At 41.2% G+C, this 20,952-nt stretch overlaps 1 pseudogene across 1 annotated transcript in view; it reads right to left on the bottom strand.

Annotated features, from left to right (window-relative positions):
* Positions 1–602: 602 nt before the first annotated feature.
* LOC308552026 (CDK2-associated and cullin domain-containing protein 1-like) overlaps positions 603–20,952 on the bottom strand; it is a 68,059-nt pseudogene continuing 47,709 nt past the window's right edge. Inside the window, exons 3-8 of the transcript in view lie at positions 14,885–14,980; positions 12,725–12,825; positions 9,424–9,512; positions 6,690–6,832; positions 1,042–1,075; positions 603–643 (exon numbers count right to left, since the gene is read on the bottom strand). The product of the transcript in view is annotated as a CDK2-associated and cullin domain-containing protein 1-like (transcript). The remainder of the gene's footprint in view (positions 644–1,041; positions 1,076–6,689; positions 6,833–9,423; positions 9,513–12,724; positions 12,826–14,884; positions 14,981–20,952) is intronic.

Raw genomic sequence — 20,952 nt, 5'->3', positions numbered from 1 at the left:
GCACAGAGTAGAAAAAGGTTGTGGACTAATGGGGGGAAAGGTAGAGCAAAAGCAGAGTTAGCATTTTCCTTTCACGAGACCTTCTAATGCTAAACAAAGACCAACTCTTTTCAAGGGGCTTCTTTTAGTTATGGGTGAAAAATACTGTATTGTAATGATCTGCTTGATTTTAAAGCAAAAGGTATCTTGATGTGTGAAACCAATATGCCGAGCGCCAAGTCCACAAATGAATAAAACAGTGCTTAAAAAAATTCTCCTGCTCCTATATTTTTGCAGGAAGCTGCTGGTTTGGGCTGCCCGATTTCACTTAGCAATGGTCACCTTTCAAGATGCCTGTTCCTCACGAAATCTATAGAGAGATTCATTAAAAGATTGTCCCATTTCAAAATCATCCCCAAGTCTAGCAGCAACTGACAGTTTTTTTGTTTGTTAGTTTTTTGTTTTTTAAAATTACAAATCAAAGTAAGAAGTCCGACATCCTCTTCTGAGAACAGCTTTGTGACAGTGCCTGAGTGAGTGCAGGACCCACTGTGCTCGGAATACAATCTCTGCAGCTCCAGTGTGTCCTTGTGGCAGGAAGGAAAGTACATTCAACACATTCACTATCTGTAGCCTCTGGAACTCGCACATGCTGAGGAGCTGTCTGAAAAAAATCATCAAAACAGGAAAAGGTATGAATAGCAGACGGCACTGGATCATGGTAGGAACCTATTTAACACATATTCCTACCCCTCTCCCAATCGCCAAAAAGGAGATTTTTTAAAAAGTGGTTTTGAGTGGAGTGAAAGGTGAAAGGGGGCCAGGTCATCAGGAACTGAGACTGAGTCACTGGCAGCATCCTGACAACTGCCTGAGAGCCACCACCACCCACTGGACCTTAGATCGGCCCCAACTCACAGAACAGTCTGTCCTCAATCACACACAGTCCCGATGAGCCTGCCATCAAGAACACTGTGGGGATCATCATACTTGCTGCACGGTCACTGCCGGTGGCTATCTACACCACAACCCCCACAGACGGTAAGGAACCTTATTACTTACTATAAGCCAACTCATCTCCAGCTCTCTTCCGGGACTGGGCAGCTCTGCGGATTAAAAAGGAAAAGTGAGTCAACAGAGCTGACTGACACCTCCACGTACCAACAGGAGAAATGAACCGCACAGCTGATGATGAAGGGCAGCAGGCATTTCCATGCTAACCCAACAGCCTTAAATTGTGAAACAGACATTAGATTGCACAGTAACTGAGTCATTTACAAACTGATATTCTTAGCTAAAAGGTGTTCTTTTAAATATAGAAAGCTATTAAATGAAGGAGGGGTTATCCATGAAGACGGTTTACGCTAGGTTCTAGAAACAGCTCAGACTGTCTATCTTTGAAGACTGCCCTGGGCTCTGCTGCCAACGTGCCTAATGACCTTGCACCAGGGCAAACTCCAAGTCTGAACTACGAAGGGTAACTTAAAATCTTACCCTAAGAAACGGAAAACTGCTCAAGCTCTGAAAGTCTCAGGCTCTCCTTAGAATGAACGTGAACACGCTTCTTGCAGAAGAACACAAACCTTTCCCTACATTACCCAGTTTACCTTCAAACACCAAAGAAGTCCTGGTTCCACTTTAGAGGTGAGAGAACAGGTCTGATTAGGACCTATGCTACCCATAAATGCTATTTTTGTGTCTCTAGTTTCCCAGACAATAATTCAGACAAGTGACTAAAATGCCCGAACCATGAGTAGTAACGCCCAACTCACTAGCCTGTTCATCTGGCCAACACTCTGTCCTCGGTCGCCTTTCTCTCCCTTGTATAGTCTCCTTTGTCTAGAACAGTGATCACACCAGTCCTGTGACTTGAAATACTTGAGTGGGTTTCGTGGATTTCCATTACAGTTAAAAATCAATTCAAATTCACACGCCAGTGGGCCCCAGACTTCTATCTCCTGCTCTGATATTTCCTGCCTTGCACTTCAGACACAGATCAACTGCCCCATGACCACTGCCACCTGGATAATTTATACACACCACCAATGTACCATGGCCAGAAGGAATACTGCTGACTCCACGCCACCCCCACTCCTTCCCCAGTCTCACTCAATAAATGAATATCCACCCAATTCCTCAGACCAGAGCCCTAGCTCACCCTTGATTCCTCTCTTTCCGTCTCTCTGGAGCATTTACCCCCAAACAAAATCCAAAATAAACCACCCCTCACCCACTCCACAGCAAAAACCCCAATTCAAGATACTATTATCCCTCCCCTACACAACTGCAAGAGTCTTACTATTAGTCCAGACAAAAGCCAGAGTGATCTTATGTAAAAGCATAAATAAGATTAGTTCATGCCTCTGATTAAAGCCTTTCACTGGGTTTCCACTACAACTACAAATCAGTTCAAATTCATTTCCCTGGTCCTGTGAGATGCGGCTCCGTCTGCCTCTCCATCCTATCTACCTCTGGTCACTACACCCAAGCCACTCTGGCTTTCTTTCCGTCCCTTGGACACGTTAGCACTTCTGTACGTACTTAACCCTGCCTGCAATATTCTTCACTTAGTCAACCAATGGCTATCTCCTGATCACCAACTCCCTGGCTGGAGGCCTTCTCCTCGGGAGGCACGACATTACCAAGTTAGCATGAATAGCCCCTCAAAATGCCCTGGTCACCCGTTCTCTATCCCACACACAGTTTCATTTCCTCAGAACACTTATTATTATTTGAAATAAACTGTTTACATGTTTATTATTTATCTCCCTACACTCAAGCACAAGCTCCATAAAAACAGGAACTTTGCTGCCTTGTTCCCCCAGTACCTAGAACAGTATCGAGCACATAGTAGAAAATAAGTATTTGCTAAATTAACAAACTAGTGAATAAATTCATAAACAGCCTCTACAGATGATTAAAATGCTAGCTCAAATAATTATTTCCTGCTTTTGAATAATCTTCCAGATGACCAAAATTTCCCACTTTATTTCTCTGGTTTTGCTCAAGATGAGGAAAGAAGCCTCTTGCTGGGCTGGGTGAGAGGAGTCTTAATGACGCAGAGAGAGAACACAGCAAATGGCCTTGAAAGGGTTTGTTCTTGGCAGGGCACTTAAGAGAAAAACATGCTCAACTTTTAGCATGAACTGGCCTCACGCAGTTAAAGGACTCGAAACAGAAGTTCTAAGGCCACTTTTTGAACATCTCTACTGTGAACACTGCACCTGCGCAAAGCCAGCTGAGCATCTTACATGAGCACTATTTACAGGATATCATCACAGCAGCATTCACCAAACATTCTGAAACAAGTTAACACTGATCAAAAGGAAAATGTAGGATTTGAGATATGGAGCCTCAACTTCTACAGACAACCTGCATTTCCAACCCCCAAATGCCAAATAACTGAAGATGCAAAAAATAACAGGAGAAAAACAGAAGTGAGGACAGGAGACAGGAAGCGGCCGTGCACACGGCGTACGCGAAGGCTGCCAAAGATCAGCCAACGAATGCGGCAGGGAAAGCTGCAAGCGGCACTCCAAACCAGGCCCTGCTGCTGAAGGGAAAAGCCCCGGTCTAGAGGAACCCCTCAGCTAAAGACCAACAGTACCCCCGCCCTACAAGGTTCTATTTGGGTTCAGAAACCCAGGCACCAGTTCCTCAGAAAGAACATTTCATTTGCCTTAAAAGCTATCTGGCACTCGCTTTGAAGAGGACCCCAGGCTGGTTTGAATGAGATGTTCCGTCTCAGGGCATGCACGTTAGAAGTTTCCAGAGGAGCTCATCTTCCATAATGCAGTCTGACAACACCGAACTCCAACCTGCCTTCCCTGACAATAAGCAATTCAATTATGCAGGTAACAGAGAAAGGAAAATGTCGCTCTTAGCTTAGATGTTAATTCTAGCTTTGAAATAAGTCCACATTGTATTTCCATGCACCTGAAGACATTTCGCATAAACTCAGCTCAAATGAGGATGTGTCCATTAAATGCAAAAGAGGATATATTTGACAAAATTCACACGATTTCAAAATACTTCAAAGACTTACTCTGTGCCGTCCACATTAAAGCTGTGAACTGCCTACTCAGGACTCCGTACATCATGTAAGTGGAACATAATCTTAAATGAAAAAATAGTTTGAAAAGCTGAAAGGAATCATGTGGTTGGTTAGGCATAAACCATAAAATGACTGCTCATGTCAGAACAGCCAGTAATAGAATTCTTGTTAGACAGCCTGTACTATATTCCCAATTTTTATTTTTATTTTTGCATCAGTGGACACCATTTCTTCTAAAACAATTCTAGCCAAATACTGATCAAGGAAGGCATCAAAGCTGGCAGGGCAGAACGTGGAACGAGAGCCGGAAGCACAGGCTGACTCTCTCCCAGCGGCCGTGTGGACGGTGCTGCGCATCCTTTCTGCTCGGGATGGGCCAGCTCAGCAGTGGGGCGAGCGAGTCCAAGAGTGTCAGCTTGGGAAGGGCCTTCTCTGTGCTAAGCACTTATCAGAATAACTTATGAGGCAGACCTTAATCTTCACAGTAAATGTATAATAAACTGCCAACTTAATTCTAGAAATGCCCAATTCAGTTTGTAAAATAAAACATTTTAATGTTATCACCTCTTGGAATACTAACGTTTTAAATTTCAGGCAGAAGGCATACGAAAGAATTCCACTAAGAGAAACAAAAAATCCAATTTATACCCAAACCCTGAATGTGTTGGCCTTGGCAGAACAGTCCATGTTAGTCCATGTACCAGGGCAATGTTACATGAAGCTATTTATGGAGTCAGTCACTCACCCCAAGCAAATTTTACATAAGAGCTACTATACAGCACCAAGCAGTCCTGCACCCTGCTGTCTTATTCCAATTCCAAAATTAGGGTTAGGGAATGTCTCTGGAGGTGTTTAAAAAGTTGCCCACACTGCTCGGAAAGGTGAATTCAAGGTGTTCAGAGAAATCCACACGAGCTAACTTCCTCAACTGCATCATAGAAATAAAAAGTTTTCAGAAGGCCGTTTGTTTTCTAAAGACACCAATAAGTTCATCTCTAAATTAAAAGCAAACATTCAAATAAAACATGAATAAAAGCATAAAAGACTTCAAATTTATGGTGATTTTTCTCCTACATTTATAGGGGGGGAAACATAAAAAGTATACTCAGATTATTCTACATGTATTTTTTAAAGTTTTAAGGAAACACTTTTAACTATAATTCAAATTAAAAAGCCAGAAAAAGACCTGACAAAGTTAGTTATACAAAAATAAAAACTTCTACATGACTTAAAATTAAAAAGAAAAACCAACACCAAAAGTAAAGTCAAAAAACAAACCGGAAAAAAAATAACTGTCTTCTCTCAGGCAAAGCATCAATCTCTATACTACAGAAAGAGCACCTAGAAACTAAGATTAAAAAAAACACTGACCACCAATAGAAAAATGAGTCCAGGGCATGAACAGACAGTTTACAGAAAAAGAAATATACGAACGTGAAAATAGGCTCTGCCTCACTCATAACAAGAAATGCAAATTAAACCAACTCTGAGTAATTATGTTTCACCTGCTAGAGTGGCAAAATACAAAGGTTTAACAACAGACTCTACATGGAAGGCCACGGAGAACAGGTACGTTCAGACTCTGCTGGGCACATGCAAAATGACACAATCCCCTATGGAGGGCAATTGGGCAATATTAGTCAAAATTACAACTGCATTTACTCTTGACCCAGCAATCCCACTTATGGGACTTTACTCTCCAGATATACCTGCAGCAGGTATAGAATTACGCACAGACAAGGCTATTGATTGCAGCAGTCTGGGTAATAGCAAAAGATTGGAAATAATCCAGTTGCCATCTACTGGGTTAAACAAGGTGTAGTAGATCTACGTGATAGGATGTGTAAGAGTTGAATAAAAATAAGAAAATACATTGTATTTGCTTGTATCTATATATTAAGAAAAACACTGGAAGGAATCACAAGAAACTTAAAAATTTATTACCTAACGGGGTGGGAGTAGATGGAAAGGCAGGTGAGGAAAAAACTTCTCAGTGTATATTTTTTATTTTCAATGTATATCATTTTCATTTTTGAACCACACAAATATATTAGTTCTTCAAAAATGATTAAGTAAAACTACTATGGCATGAAATGGCCTCATTCTGTGTATAAAAATAATACTGCTGTTAGGGACATTACAGTTAATGTCAGGAAACACGTGACCACTGGACATCAGAGAAGAACTAGCTGTCTGCGTGCTCCCATTTCCCATGGCCTTTCCCTCCCTCACTTGCTACAAGAAAGCCAGGCCTATCTACCCACTGAGCGTCACGGAGCCTTTCCAGTGGGACCTGATGGTGAGCGGGGCAAGTGGCCAGTGGACTGATTACTCAGTGCCCCCCCTGCCATACGAACAGAGGTGCCACCAGGAAAAAACGGGGGGAAAAGCCAATCCATGGGCCAACCAGTCAGCTGTTTTACTTCTTAACCTGTGCTGAAACTAGAGACTTGGTACCAGTGATCTTGGTCAAGACCAATATCCTGAGACTTAATTTGGCCTCAAAATCTATGGAAGTGAATGTCTCTCCCCAGTCCCAGCAAGAAAAGTGAGTCAATGATCCGCCTACTACTGTGGTCACAACTGTGCCAAATGAGGAGCCAGGTGCCTTCCTTTCCACAAACTGGACATATTTTGTCACAAAAGAAAATAAAACTTGCCTCATAAAACCATTCTGTATAAGTTCTCTCTGAAGTTTCTGATCTTGAGCAGCATATTCAGAAAGTTCAGATTCCACCGCCGGAGGGAGAATGTTTGGAATAAATTTAGAAAATAGAGTTGGAGCCATCTGAACCCACTCTGTGAGGGAAGGAAAAGATTCTTTAAGAAAATCATATAGACAAATTAAATTAAATATATATTAAACCAAACTTAAGTGCAATTTTATTCTGATAAAGAAGATACAAGAGGTTAAATTTCCTTTCTAAAAAGAATTTACAGTGTAAAGAAAACAGATGTCTTTACATTTTACTGATATAACAAAATTTAATGAAAATCTCTAGAGATTTTTAAATGGGCCTTATCAAAAATTCTAAATATGAGGGAAGGAAATATTTGCATCAAAGGTGAATTAGTATCTTTATTATAAAGCATTTTTACAAATCACTAAGACCAGATAAGTGAAAGACAGGACTGAATAATTTATAAGAAAAACAGAATAAAAGCCTTGTTAATATTTATGCAAACTCAGGCTAAAATAAACACAATCCCCCCCCCTGCTCACCGACCTGTAACTGTAACTAATGCCCACCTGTAGCAGGGGTGTGCGGGAACCAGCACCCGCCTCCCTTGCTGGTGGCCCTGCCTGTGAGCACTGCTACCCTTTTGGAGTCTATTAATCTGGCCCTTTCAAATTTTCACTCTTTGAAAACATCTTAGCTGTGCATATCAAAAACCATAAAATGTCAATGCTCTATTTATTCCAGCGAGCTCAATTTAAAAATTGTAATCTTAGGTAAATATAATTATAAATTTGAAAAAATTTACGCTAATGCTGTGCAATGCTGGGTCATTGGTAAGTTAAAAAAAAAAAAAATCAACAGGAGAACAGCCAAGTTAGAAATGGCAAAAAAAAAAATAAGGACTGAAAATGACACAAGGGCCACCTCACTCAGCCCTGAACAAACTCATGGCAAAATGCCCTCAATCGTGTCCCTCCACCTCGCTCAGCTCAAACAGGGTGTGGAAAGAGCCTCGGAACAGTGCTCCGGGGACCACAACCAATCGGTGTGAGCCGCCAACCAGACCTGCCGTTTTATGGAACTCCAAGCAGTGATTAAAATAAAGATAAAGAAACAAAAAAAGTGTATTAAATGAAGGGCAGCTATTTTTAAGCTGAGTTTCTAAAGACCAAATGAAAACACACCTAAAATGTTAAGTCATCAGGATCTCCAAGGATTAGGGCCCAGGAATCTAGAGTTTAGAAAACCTTCTTGGCTGATTCAGATGCATTCACTATACAAAGATCAGCACGTGAGATTCACTGCAATAAAAGAAACTTTTACATTTAAAATTCAAGTTTTAAAATATTTTAACCTTAACCTTTCAGGTGAATAAAACTGCTTTAATAAACCAGGAACACAATGGGTGAGATGTGTAAATGTCAAAATACGTTTAACAGTATCTCAGAAAATGCCAATGGTTACAAAAGGTTTGCCTTTGCAAAAGGACAATTCGTAAATACAGACTCTTCACAAGTAGCATGAATCCTACCTAAGAGCTCAACCTTAGAACAACAGCATTTAGATGAACACGTATCTCTGAGTGTTTCTCCCCTGATTACTTTTAGTCTGCAATTCGTTATTTATGATAAAAGCCAGAGCTTTTATGATAAAGCTGCCTACTTGGGAGGCAGAATTTAGAAATTTGTCAAACTGCACTTGGATGCCTTCCAAAATAAAATAAAATAAATCATTCATAACCTAGCACTAAAAGCAAAATCCATGAGCCATTTCATCACATTTAGTAAAATGAAATTCAAAATTCTGAGAAACTACAAAAAGAGAAACATCAGCTTATTGGAAACATGAAATAAAATATTTTGCTACTTTATATAAATAATTACTTTATACAGATAATTTGTTTAAATTTTATGAATAGAGTGAGACCCGACCAAATTTAAGTAACACTGAATCTGAATACTGAAGCCACTGTTTAAAGTAGCCTGAGAAAGAAGCATTTACATCACACTCTACTCCTACTACAGTTTTCACCAAATTTCCATTTTTAGCAAGTTAAATTCTGACGGATCTTTTAAATTTAGCAAACAATCAAGCCACCAATTAAAGTAAAATAACCACTGGACCCAAGTGTACCGTAATACCTTAAGGTTAGTAAGCTTATTATATTATCAGGTATTGTGTTAAGCAATTTAGATCAGGTTTTATTTCACTCCATCTTCAAATGACAAAAGAATTTCACAAAAAGGTTATTAAAGTAGTCCCGCTTTCCCGACGGGGATACCTTCTAAGACCCCCAACGGACTGCTTGCAAGTTACTCAACAAGCCTGAGAAGACGGCATCGTGAATGCGTCAGGAGCGTGTGCTCCTGTGCACAGCGCCCGCAGTGTGGGCAGAAGTGAAGGAGGCTCCGCAACAAAAAGAGACAAAGATTAATGCCAGACGCGAGAGTCAATTTTATCAGAAGTGTATCCTACAAACTCTTTTGTGTGTTTCCTAAACAAGTTGGTTTTCACTAGAATAGAGAGAATTCCACCTGAGTCCTGAGTTTACATTTCACAATGATGAGTATCTACTCAATTTTTTTTGCCATAACCAACCCAAATACCATTAGGGCTCAGAAAACACACAGAGAAACACTGTTTCTTGGGTAGGGCCGGAACTACCACAAACAAACAAGTCCAACCCCAAAGGAATGATGTACAATTTACCTGGTCTGAGAGTATACAGGCCTTGCACGATATTTGCCATAGTTGAAGGTGTGACCTGAAATGTGTTGACTGGGCTTCTAAAAGTAAAGCTGAAAAAAGAAGAAAAACTGGGACATAAAAATGATGCAATATTTACTGGTTTTTCTTTCTATTACTATTTCTCCCAAAGATAGAAGGGTAAACAAGTGCAAGAAAAAAGCACCCCAAGAGGACAAACCAAGAATTGCCTTTAAATCCAGTGCAACAGAGCTCAGTCCAGCAAGTAAACACGTACAGGCTTCGGACACACTAATGGAAACTACTCAGTCCACGGCGGCTCTGAAAACAAGGACAGCTTTCTAAAAGCAATGGTGTTCATGGTACTTAGGAAGCCAAAAGTGCTTCCCATTATGCTCATGACTCAAAAGACTTACATTTGGGGGTAAAATGTTCTCTAATTCTCTCAACCATTTCTCTCTCCCCCAGATCACTATATTTGAGGCTCTTGGGATTTCTCTGAAAGACGCGTTATTGGTAATGTCAGTAGCTGCAGTCAGAGTCAGGCTGACTTTCTGAGTCAATGTGACCTTCCCAAATGCTACAGCTGTGTGTGTGTTTTCTCTTACTCAGGATAACAGCAGGGAGACCCTGCTCGCTCACCCTTCTCACTCCCATGACTGGGAACTGCAGGACCCTGACTGAACCTGACAACAGAGCCAGCTTTCTTTTAGGTTATCTACTGCCGAACAAAAACTTTATTAAAACATTTTTAAATGGATAGAAATAATTTCTCTAGATAACATCATTAACAAATACAAATAAATTCCATTATTTAGTGGGTACAACAGATACTACTGACTCAAAACAGTTCTTTTTTTAAAAAAATTTTTCTAAACATATCTTTATTGATTTCAGAGAGAGGAAAGGAGGGGGAAAGAGAGAGAAAGAAACATCAATGATGAGAGAGTCATTGATTGAGCCCACAGCCTGGGCATGTGCCCTGACCGGGAATCGAACCCCGATCTCCTAGATCCTAGGTCGATGCTCAACCTCTGAGCCACGCCTGGCCGGGCAAAGCAGCTCATTTTTAATTTCTCTCTCAAAGACCTGCAATTTACTAACCAAAATACTCCATAAAACTTGGCATAATTTTACTGTATGCTAGGCTTGTCACATTGGACAGGCTGTTTTCATCTGTCCATGTCTCTTTCAACAAACAAATTCCATTTAGTGGGTACAATAGATACTACTGACTCAAAACAGTTCATTTTTAATTTCTCTCTCAAAGATCTGCAATTTATTAACCAAAATACTCCATAAACTTGGCATAACTTGGCTTGTCAAATTGGACAGGCTGTTTTCTTCTGTCGGTGTCTTTTTAAAAATGGAAACGCCATCTCACTTGGCCAACAATGACTTTACAGTTTCAAACATACACTGTGAGTTACACTTGAATTTACATAAAAGCTAAAAGTGCATTGTTCAAGTTTATCCTTTGGATTTTATCATCAGTAGGTAGTTACAATTATAAATAGCATAGAGAAATTTTAAGGAGACAAATGCTAATTTGAGCACTCCAGAAAATACTTTAAAAATATAATGTTTAAAACTGAAATTCTAAATTTTAGGTTCTAAGAGAGTCTCTTCCAACTCAAGGTTCTCTCTAATATCAACAGGCACTCGAAACCCATACTCTATTATTCCCTCTCCCTACTTTTGACCAATTGTCTTGACCTCCAATAAGTCCGACTGAAGGTTGCCAGATGGGAGGGTAGCTGGGGGAGACTGGGTGGAAAGGGGGAAGAGACTATGAAGTACAAACTGGCAGTTACAGAATAGTCACAGTGCCTGGTAACTGCTTAACAAATATCTCATAAGTTCAGTTTTATCCAACTTACAAAAGCTTAAGGGCCTTTTCAGTTTACTTGAAAAAGAAAAGATATATCCACCTTTAAGTGTAATGTTTATTAAAAATCAGATTCTATAATAAACGAAAGGAAGAAGTAATCCGTTTATGTTTTCTCTCACTAAATCTGGATTCTCTCTGAATATTTTCTTTGCATACGCCCAATAAAATTGATTTCCAAATTACTGACAAATATAAAAACATATTTACATAGTAAATATGCTTTTCTACCAAATGACAGCACTGGTCTAAAGAATTTTAACAGGAAAAACTCCAAAATGCTGTATTTTCTTTTACAATGAAAACAAGGACAATGTCGACATCAGAGATAATACTTAAGTGGTTATAATTAATAGTTGGGATACCTCACAAGATCATATTTAAAGGTATCTGTAAGCATCTGGAAAGCCTTTTTTTAAAAAGGCCATACTCCCAAGATTCTAGATCTCCAGGATGATTCTGGAATCTCTTGAGGACATAATGAAATATATTATCTTCATCTACAGTATTACTTGAAAACCCTGTCTTTCTAAAATAAATTGGCCCAATGTTTAATATTCCTTCCCTTTATTTACACTCAAAAATGAAAGAGTTTGTGGTCAAGCTTACAACAATTCTTTTGTAAATTCCAGTAAAAGTTCATTGTGGTAGAAACTATGACTATTAGAAAAGCAAAAATTACTGCAAATCCAAAATGTGCCAAATTCTAAAACATGACTTGATGATTTACTGCATAAAATATGAGCTTTTAATGACTGCTGACACATTAGGTTGTAGGGGACTCCTACATTTCACTTGGAGAGGTGTATTCCTTTAGGAAAGGTATAAGATGCCGCCTACTGTAAGGGGGCAGGGGCCTGGGAATGGGGGGAAAGGAAAAACTGAATTTGGCACGATGCTCTGCTTACTTACTAATCTACATAATAACCACGTTAAACATTTTACTAATCCCAATTCACAGAAGAGAAAACAGGACCAGAGGGTAAGAAACTGCCCTGAGATACAGTTAATAAATGCCAGAGCCAGAGGGGAAGTGTTTTTGCCTTAAAGAGTAAACATCAGAGAGGATTCTGTGCTCCGGCTTCAAAGATATCACACTGGGCTCCTCCTAGAGTTACCAGTGACAAAGTTAGGGGCACCCCCCTTCCTTGCTATGTCCCCCATTGTCAGAGGAGGGAAAGGCAGCAAGTATCACGCACTGTCCGGGCACGTGGCTGAGCAGCTCCCAGCTCACGAGGTGACCTCCAAGTCACACTTTCAACTCCTCGGGCCCCCTCTACAGAACTGGGCTTCAACACCTTCTGCAGCATGATTCAGAAGACGCCAACACTGGGGTTTATGAGCCAGTGCTCGCTGACCAAAAACTATGCACATCACTGCTGGTGTTCTCTCAGCCCAGCAAGGTGAATTACTCACGCAGTAGGCTGTAAATGTGCTTTTCTGCAACGTTCCGTAAACAGCTTTATAAGGTCATCTTTTAAGTCTCTGTTAAGCTTCGTTTCGATGTAAAACTTATTCTGAAAAGGAAAATAAATTATTCCTCAGCGAATCAATTAGAGGAAATGATTAGTCTAAAACTGAAACACTAAAAATAAATTATTTTTGGGAAACAATTCATAAAAGCATCAATCAAAACATAAAAACCCAACACCAAGCAACAAAAGAAAGCCCCATCCTATTTACATGTCTTTCCAGCATGGGGTTAAAAGTACATAAAGATAAAATGCCATGAACCACACACCTCCAAAAGAACAAGGGGGAGATACCTGGCATGACCTAGAGAGGGATGATGGACAGACACACAGAACCCACTGTGTGAGGCACTTAATATGCCCTTTAAAAATACCGGATCATCTAAAGGCAACACCAGGTATCACTAACAAAAGTTCCCATTTATCCATGATCTAGGCTGAAAGCAGGTGGCGAACGTGCACTGGCTGGCTCCCCAAATACACTCCACTCCAGCGCTTAGTGTAAGTCACTCAGCTTGTGGTATTTCCTGAGAGAGAGTCTGGTTCAAAGGGAGATGCGTGACCCACGGCAGCCCCGTAAGGCTGAGAGAAAGCTAGGCTTGAATGAAAAGTATCTGACAGTCATCTCAGCATTGTGCGGAGAACAGGTGAATCAGATGTTGTACACAGCAGAGACGAAAACCCGAGTCCTTGGCAGCACTGTTAGACCACAGATTCGGCCAAACTGGAGACTGCCTTATATCTGGATTTTGCTGTAAGAGCTAATGCTTTCCCTTATTTACTTAAATCGCTTTGAATCTGGTCTTCTGTTTCTGGCAGCCAGAAGCATCCTGATTAGAATTACTGATAAGTCAATACAATTGAATTTGTTCATGTTTAAATGTTAACTCAATGTACAGGAATGGAAAACGCAAAGAGGAATGTTAACAAGTTGCTGATTCTCTTAATTCTTAACACAACTTTTTTTTTTCTCTTTAAAAAATTATAAAAATAACATGTACATGGTTAAAAATTAAAACCATGCAAAAGGTTATACAATAAAAAGAACTGTCCCACTGCAGGCCCTCCGTCCCATTCCAAAAGGTCCCACCCTACACTGGGAAAACTTCTGTATATTCTTCCTAAAAGGTTGCTTGCATATGTGGATATGCTTTTTTCCAGAAGAAAACATACTTGCTAATGGAGAAATATTATACCCTGCTCTGCATCTTACTTTTCCACATAATGTCTCTTGGGAACGATTTTTCTCTAAAATAACATAACACGTCATTATTTTTAACTGCATATTTTTCAACTGTAAGTATCTTCCATAAATTACTTAAATAATGGCCCCTGGTGATAATGGAAATTTCTCCCAGTGTTCTGTTTTGTATGGCTTTTTTCTAGTAGTTTTGGTGTTTTTTTTTTCAGTGAAGTATATCTTATGGAGCATAAATAAATCATTTTGAAGATGGGTATAAGACATACAGAAATCTCTATGCTATAGAATATAGGATCAACCTACACACCCCCTTCCCTAATCTAATAAGCAAAGAGGAACTGGGATGATGGCTTCACTCCATTGGGATAACGAGCCCCTCCACTTGACAGGAACACTGACATTAAGATTCTGCAACTTGATATATTTAAAGGGAAGAGGGACTAATCAACAAAGTCAACAGACCACAAATTATACTCGAGGCATAATTCTCCAAGTGGAAGAAATCATCAGAACGCAAGTAAATTTTATCATTCCATTTTTTTATGAGATGACTTACTTGGCATTTATCATACTTCACATTTTTAGATACACGTCTTAATTCTTTTTCTGAGGACAAGAAATCTTTCTTATACATCTTTATTTTCCAAGCACAATATCTTCCATATGGCAGAAATAAAATAAATGCTCAACAGGTTACTGCTGATATTCATGCCTAATTGTGTATATAGCAATATTATTTATGGAACTTTAAAACAGAAAAGGGGTAAATAATTCTTCTATGGCAACACTTTCAAACATTCCTAAAATAGATTAATTTCCATTTCCACCATAACATATAGCAAAAGAAAAACAGAACATGCTTCGCTCTTGATGCTTAGACCAGTAAACCAAGCTCTAACTTACCATATAAATGAAAAGAGGCACAATGCTCTGCAATGCTCCCATATACTGTCCAAGAGCTATATTAAATCTTTCAATATAGAGATCTGGAGGGCTGGCCTGTGAGAAAGAACATAAATGTGGTAATTCCGGGAAACCAGGCCTACAGACCTTCTGTCAGTCTAAACTGCAAATGGCTCTTTCTACAAGCTTAGAATTCGTGTAGGGAACTCTCCTTACTTCTAATTGGGCCTCCACATGCAGTACTTACCCGTTCGGGATACACTAGTGTTTTTTATTTTTCTTAGTCCCCCTAAATGCCTGCAAATTGAATGTTATCTCCACTTTTGCCTATGAAGCAACTGGGGCTCAAAATATTTAGTCACTTGACTACAGTCCCATAGCTAATAAGCAGAAGAGCTAAGTCTCAAACTCTGGTTAATCTGAGTCCTTCCGCCTACTTACATTCCTCTTTCAGCGCCTTGAAACCTTTAGAACAAAGTTCAAATTTCCAACTGAGGGCACACTGTTTACCTCTGTGTTCATACCCGCTCCTCACGCACAGCCCAGCACAGCAACATGCGGAACTGGCAGCAGTTACCCAAGTGTGACGTGCTCTCAGGCCTCCCTGACCGTATCTTCTGCCTGAAGTCTTTAACGCCCCCAACCAGCTTCGCCTGGCTAACTTCTGTTTGTCCTTCAAGATTCGTCGCTTCCTCATAAATATCTGGGATATATGGCCTCCCAACTGGGCACTATGACACTATTCACTTCTCCCACTGGGTGGTCTCTGTCCCTAAACTTCAGGTCCCTGCAGGGCAAGATCTACATCTTGCCTTTGCAGCTTCAGTGCTGACCACAGAGCCTGGAACACAGTAGGTATATATAGAGGCACGTCTTGCAAGGACAGAGCCTTGCTTAAATCTAAACTTGTTGAAATCTAACCCTAACCTAGCCTTGTTTAGATCTAAATTATTTTGCTATTGAACAAGGCTGTATGGCATTATGCAATTCATTTAGTCCTCTGAATTTCAATTTCCACACATAAAATAGGAAAAATACTAATTGTGCTATTTCTGAGATGAGTTTAGATTCAAAGAAAATAATGTGTAAGGGCTCACATGAAACCTGTTTATTTTATGAAGACTCTTCAGCCCAGTCTTGTGCGGGGGTGGTGCCAATCCCAACTCTTTTATCATGAAATTTTCCAAGTCTTTATCAGATAATTGTATTTAAAGGTTCTCCCTAAATTGCTTGATCTCAGGTATGAAAACCCCACGGGCAGCCACCCCTGACTCCCCTTCCTGAAACGCCAGGCTGCCCGTGGTCCCTCCATCACGGCCACAGATTATTCTAGCCTTCTTCTACAGCAGCTGGCAACTGACAAGTGTCTTATAGGATAGGCAATAAACTCCTACAAACATAACAAAAAGGTAAGACCACCCAATGAAAACATTGCCAAAAGCTTGAACGAGCAACTGACAAGAGAAAGTGTACAAATGCGTTAACTAGCATAAAAAAGGTGTCCACTGCATCGGGCACCAGGAAAGTGCACGTTAGGGTCGCCCAGCAGAAGGGCTCCATTTAAGGAGTTTATACACTGTTGTGGGTGACCGGCCAGAGGAGGGGAGAGGGTAAAGGGGGGTGAGTGGCGATGGAAGGCGGCTTGGCCTGGGGCAGCCGACACACTGTGCAGAGTGCAGACGATGTGCTGCACAACTGGGCACCTGAAACCTATATAACTTTATTAACCAATGTCACCCCAATAAATTCAATAAGAATGTAAAACATAATAAAAATTTTAAAAATAAGGAGCTTATACACTGTTGATGAGAGGGCTTATTGGTAGTCATGTTGGAAGATAGTTTGGTATTTTAAATAAAATATGAATATTTGTATATTCTATGACCCAGAATTTCCACTTCTAGGTATAAGTTCCAAGAAAATGATGACTGCATACACTAAGAGACATGCATGAGAATATCAATAGCAGTATTATGGTTTCAACCCCAAATATCCACCAACAGTAGAGCAGAGGAAGAATCGTATGTCCGTAAAGTAGAACAGCACTCAGCCGTGGGAGCGAGTGGACCACAGCTGTGGGCAACAGTCTGGATTAACTGCACAAAGAATACTGGAGAAATTCATCACAAAAGAGTACCAGTTAGATTATTTCATTAATCTAGAGTTTAAAATAGTCCCAATTGATCCCCAGTGTTGGCAATCAGGAGAGTGATTGCCTTTGGGGTGTTGTCACTTGGAGGTGTCTGGAGGGGCCCATAGGATGCTGGCAGTGTTTCATTTCGTGACCTAGGGGACGATTATGCAGGTGTGTTCATTTAGTGATTACTTTCTCTAAAAGTGCTTCCTGTCCACTTTTCTGCACGTTTCAGTTATCTGCTGCTACGGAACAAACCTCCCCAAACTCAGTGACTGGAAACAAGTAACCATTTATTGTTTCCACAGATCCGTTACTGGGACAAGGCTTAGCATGCACAAGTTGTCCCTGTCCCCTGCTGTGCCCTGGCTTGAAGAGTTAGAGTGACTTGGACTTACCTGAAGACTCTTTCACTCCAGGTGTGGCAGGTAATGCTGGCTCTTGGCTGGATGTACAGGGTGCATTTCCATATGGCTTGTGGACTCTGTTAGGGCCCAGTGGCTGGGTTCCAAGGCTCTGCACACCCACAGAGCAGGGCAGGTAGGCATGACATTTTATGACCCACTCACTTACGATCGCTTCCACCATATTGCAATGGTCAAGGCAATTACAGAAGTTCCTCCGGTTTCAAGAGGAGGGGCACAGACCCCACCACTCAGCGGGAAGAATGTCAGTGTCACCATAGGAAGAGCATGTGAGATGGAATGTACCACTGTGGCTTTCTTGAGGAAATACAATATGCAGCTCTGTGTTATAGTTTTAAAAAGCATCACAGCAGCCCTGGCCAGTGTGACTCTGTTGATTGGGTGTCATCCTTGCATGGAAAGGTTGGCGGTTTGATTCCTGGTCAGGGCACATGCCCACGTTGCAGGCTCAATCCCCAGTAGGGGGCGTGCAGGAGGCAGCTGATCCATGTTTCTCTCTCACATTGATGTTTCTCTCTCTGCCTCTCCCTTCTTCTCCCTCTCTAAAAATCAATAAAAATATATTTTTGAAAAAGTATCACAGCAAAGAACTGGCAAGCTAAAAAAGTATAAAATAGCAACCTCTGCTGGTAATTTGAAGTCGAGGGAGTCCCTCGGACAAACAATCATTGCAGGTACAACATGGTGACCTCCATGTCACCTTGGGTGTCCCCCCATCTCCCCAGCTTCTGGGAATGGGTGATTCTCATTGATACTGATGAAAGAGTTGGAATTGTCCACACCAGCTGTGCTCACAGGTTTGTGCCACCATGATCCCCTGGCGGAGATATGAAAACACAACTTTGCAAATCTTCCTGTTTACAGTGTGGCAGGCCTGGGGGAGGCCTGAGCCCCTTCCTTTCGGGCAGGTCCCCGCCCTGCCATGCTGCTGGTCTGAGGCCCTCAAGGAGAAGCACTGATTGGGGAGGTGTCCCTGGCGCTGGTCACCGGAATCCATCATCAGATCAGCACCACAGTGATTAACAGGGAACCAGTAGAAATGCGGCTTCCTCCAGGAAGCCTGTCCTGATGCATCAAGGCCTGTGTCCCCTGCACCACCCCCAGGTCCCCCACAGCAACCACTTCTGATTGCATGACCCACTGTGCGACCTGAGGTTGGAGAGCTGGGGAGGTGAGAGGCCACTTCACTTCTGTCTGTAGCCCCCACAGGGAGCCAAGTGCCTGACATCCCCAGACACTCAGTCACTTCAGAGGGAGTGACAATAAATACAGTGTGGCAATTCTGTGGGTACCAGAAAGCTATGGAAATAGCTAGTATGCCTCACAACATAGAATCCACAAAAGGCTAGAGAGGTGTGGGCTGAAATGAAAGAGATAATGCAGCGTTTCCAATTCAGGCTCAAAGGAAAAGGCGTTTGGAAGAGTCTGTTGAAGCTGATGTGGACATCTCGGGATTTTAGTTAAATCTCAGGTGAATACGAGTCAACAGTCTGAAATAGCAGATGGAGCATCTGATAAACCAGGGGGGGAGAGTATTTATACTTAGTAGAGTCATATTATTTGCTACTTTTTAGTTTAAGGACAATAGCAATGTCTGAAGAAGAGCCCAGTAGGAGCAGGTACCAGAGCCAGGTTACCTGGAAAGGGGGAGTCTTTTGTCTGCTCCTGTTGAAACTTACTTCTGGAAGGTATACTGATTTTTTTTTTTAATTGAAGAGCTGAAAACATTTAAATGCAGGTTCCCTTTCTTTTTCTAGCTGAGAAGAAGCTGTAGGCAGGTTCTCATTATCACGGCCACCATTGAAAAGGGGCCTCCGCTGTCCAGGCCTCCTTTCGCCGGCTCCTATTTTCAGACGGATCTCTCTTGCACTGAAGGTTCTCAGTCCAGGGGAGGGCGTTGTCCAGGGGAAGGGGGTTTAAATGAAAACCATTTACTTTTCCAGCCATTGGTATAGAGGTAACCAATGTCCTGTTAGAGAGAAAAAAACCCTGACAAATATTTCAGGAAATATTGGCGTTTAAATAACTAACATTTAAAATTGGAAAAAGGTGTTAGTTTCAGAAAAGAAATGAAGACTGGAATAAAGAAATGGGAAAATGCTGGCTGGTGGAGCCTCCCCTCTCTGAAGATGGATTGGGGTGATGCCAGCAAAGCCCAGAGAGAAGCTGGTGCTCTTTTCTCTGTTATGATGTAATTCTATTCCTATTTTTCTTGTTTCCCAACCACTCATCTTCTGTTTTCCTTGCTGGGCATTTATTTAGGGGCCACTGACTCTCCAATCCCAGGCTCTGTTGTTCTTGCCCGTGGTCCCCTTGGAAGGAATCTTTTCTCGCATCATTAACCGTCACCCTGATGCAGCTCATTGTAGTGCAGGGTCAGGCCCACGTTTCCCTCATCCCACACCTCCCGCGATGCTGTTCCGTCCACTCCACCCCGCGGGTCTTATCAGGCACAGACACCCGCCTGACTGCGCCCCCTCATTGCTCAAGGCCCAGCTTGTGCATTACCGGGTTCAGAAAGCTGACCCACGGTTTTGCAACAGTCCCCTCTTATTTACATCATTGCCCCAATATTGTATCAATATCCATATCTAAGCATCATTTTAGATATTTCCAGAGTTTGTCACACTGTAGATACATTTTCATGCTATTCCAAACATTTCTGCTTTCCTTGGAACTTTCTCTTGGACTGAGTGATTTAGCTTAGTTTCCAAATATTTCAAAAATTTTCAGATAGCTTTCTCGTTAATTTTCAATTTATTTCTAATATGGTCAGAAAACTTGCTTTGCATGATCTCAGTTCTTCTCAGTCTCCTGAGGTTTTCACAGCGCAGGATAAGGTCTCTCTTGGTCTGTGCTCTGTGTTCTTGTACATGCGTGTTCTGTGCATGTCGGGCTGCGGGTTCTAGAAAAGCTAAACCGGTAAATGGCTGTTCGGGTCCTCTGTGTCTTGGTGACTGTTTTGTCTCCTTGTTCTGTAAGTTGTTGAAGGAAGAATGTCAAAATACTCAACAGCAATCGTTTACTTCTGTTATTTCTCCTTTCAGTCTATCAGCTTTTGCTTCAGGTATTTTGAAGCTGTCTTGTAAATATATACAGATTTGAGATTTTTACTCATTTTGGATGAATTGGCCCTTTTGTTCACTTAAGTACCTCACTTCTTGGACAGGTTCACAAAAATGAATTTGTAGTTTGTTTGGATTTTTCTTATTGTTACTGAGGGAGCAGCAGTCTTTCCAGCTACATTCGATACAAAAGCTGACTTTATTTTTATTTCTTCTATAGTCAACTTTAGGTAAACATATCTTTAAAAAATCTGGTACCGAAAATTCTGTTTTTAAAATTTTCACTATCTGGCATAGATGTTAGAAGCAAGACTGGAGATTATTCACATTGTGTTTCCCTCAGTGACAGTGGCCAAACTCCGGGTAGGTTTCCTTTTCCTCCAGTGTAGCCCTGACTCCAAGTCCATTTCCCCCAACCAGTTATTGCAACACACAGGGCTCCTT

Source organism: Miniopterus schreibersii (genome assembly GCF_964146895.1).
Source record: "Miniopterus schreibersii genome assembly, contig: HAP1_SCAFFOLD_26, whole genome shotgun sequence".
Classification (NCBI taxonomy): Eukaryota; Metazoa; Chordata; class Mammalia; order Chiroptera; family Miniopteridae; genus Miniopterus; species Miniopterus schreibersii.
This window is presented reverse-complemented; position numbering and strand designations above follow the sequence as displayed.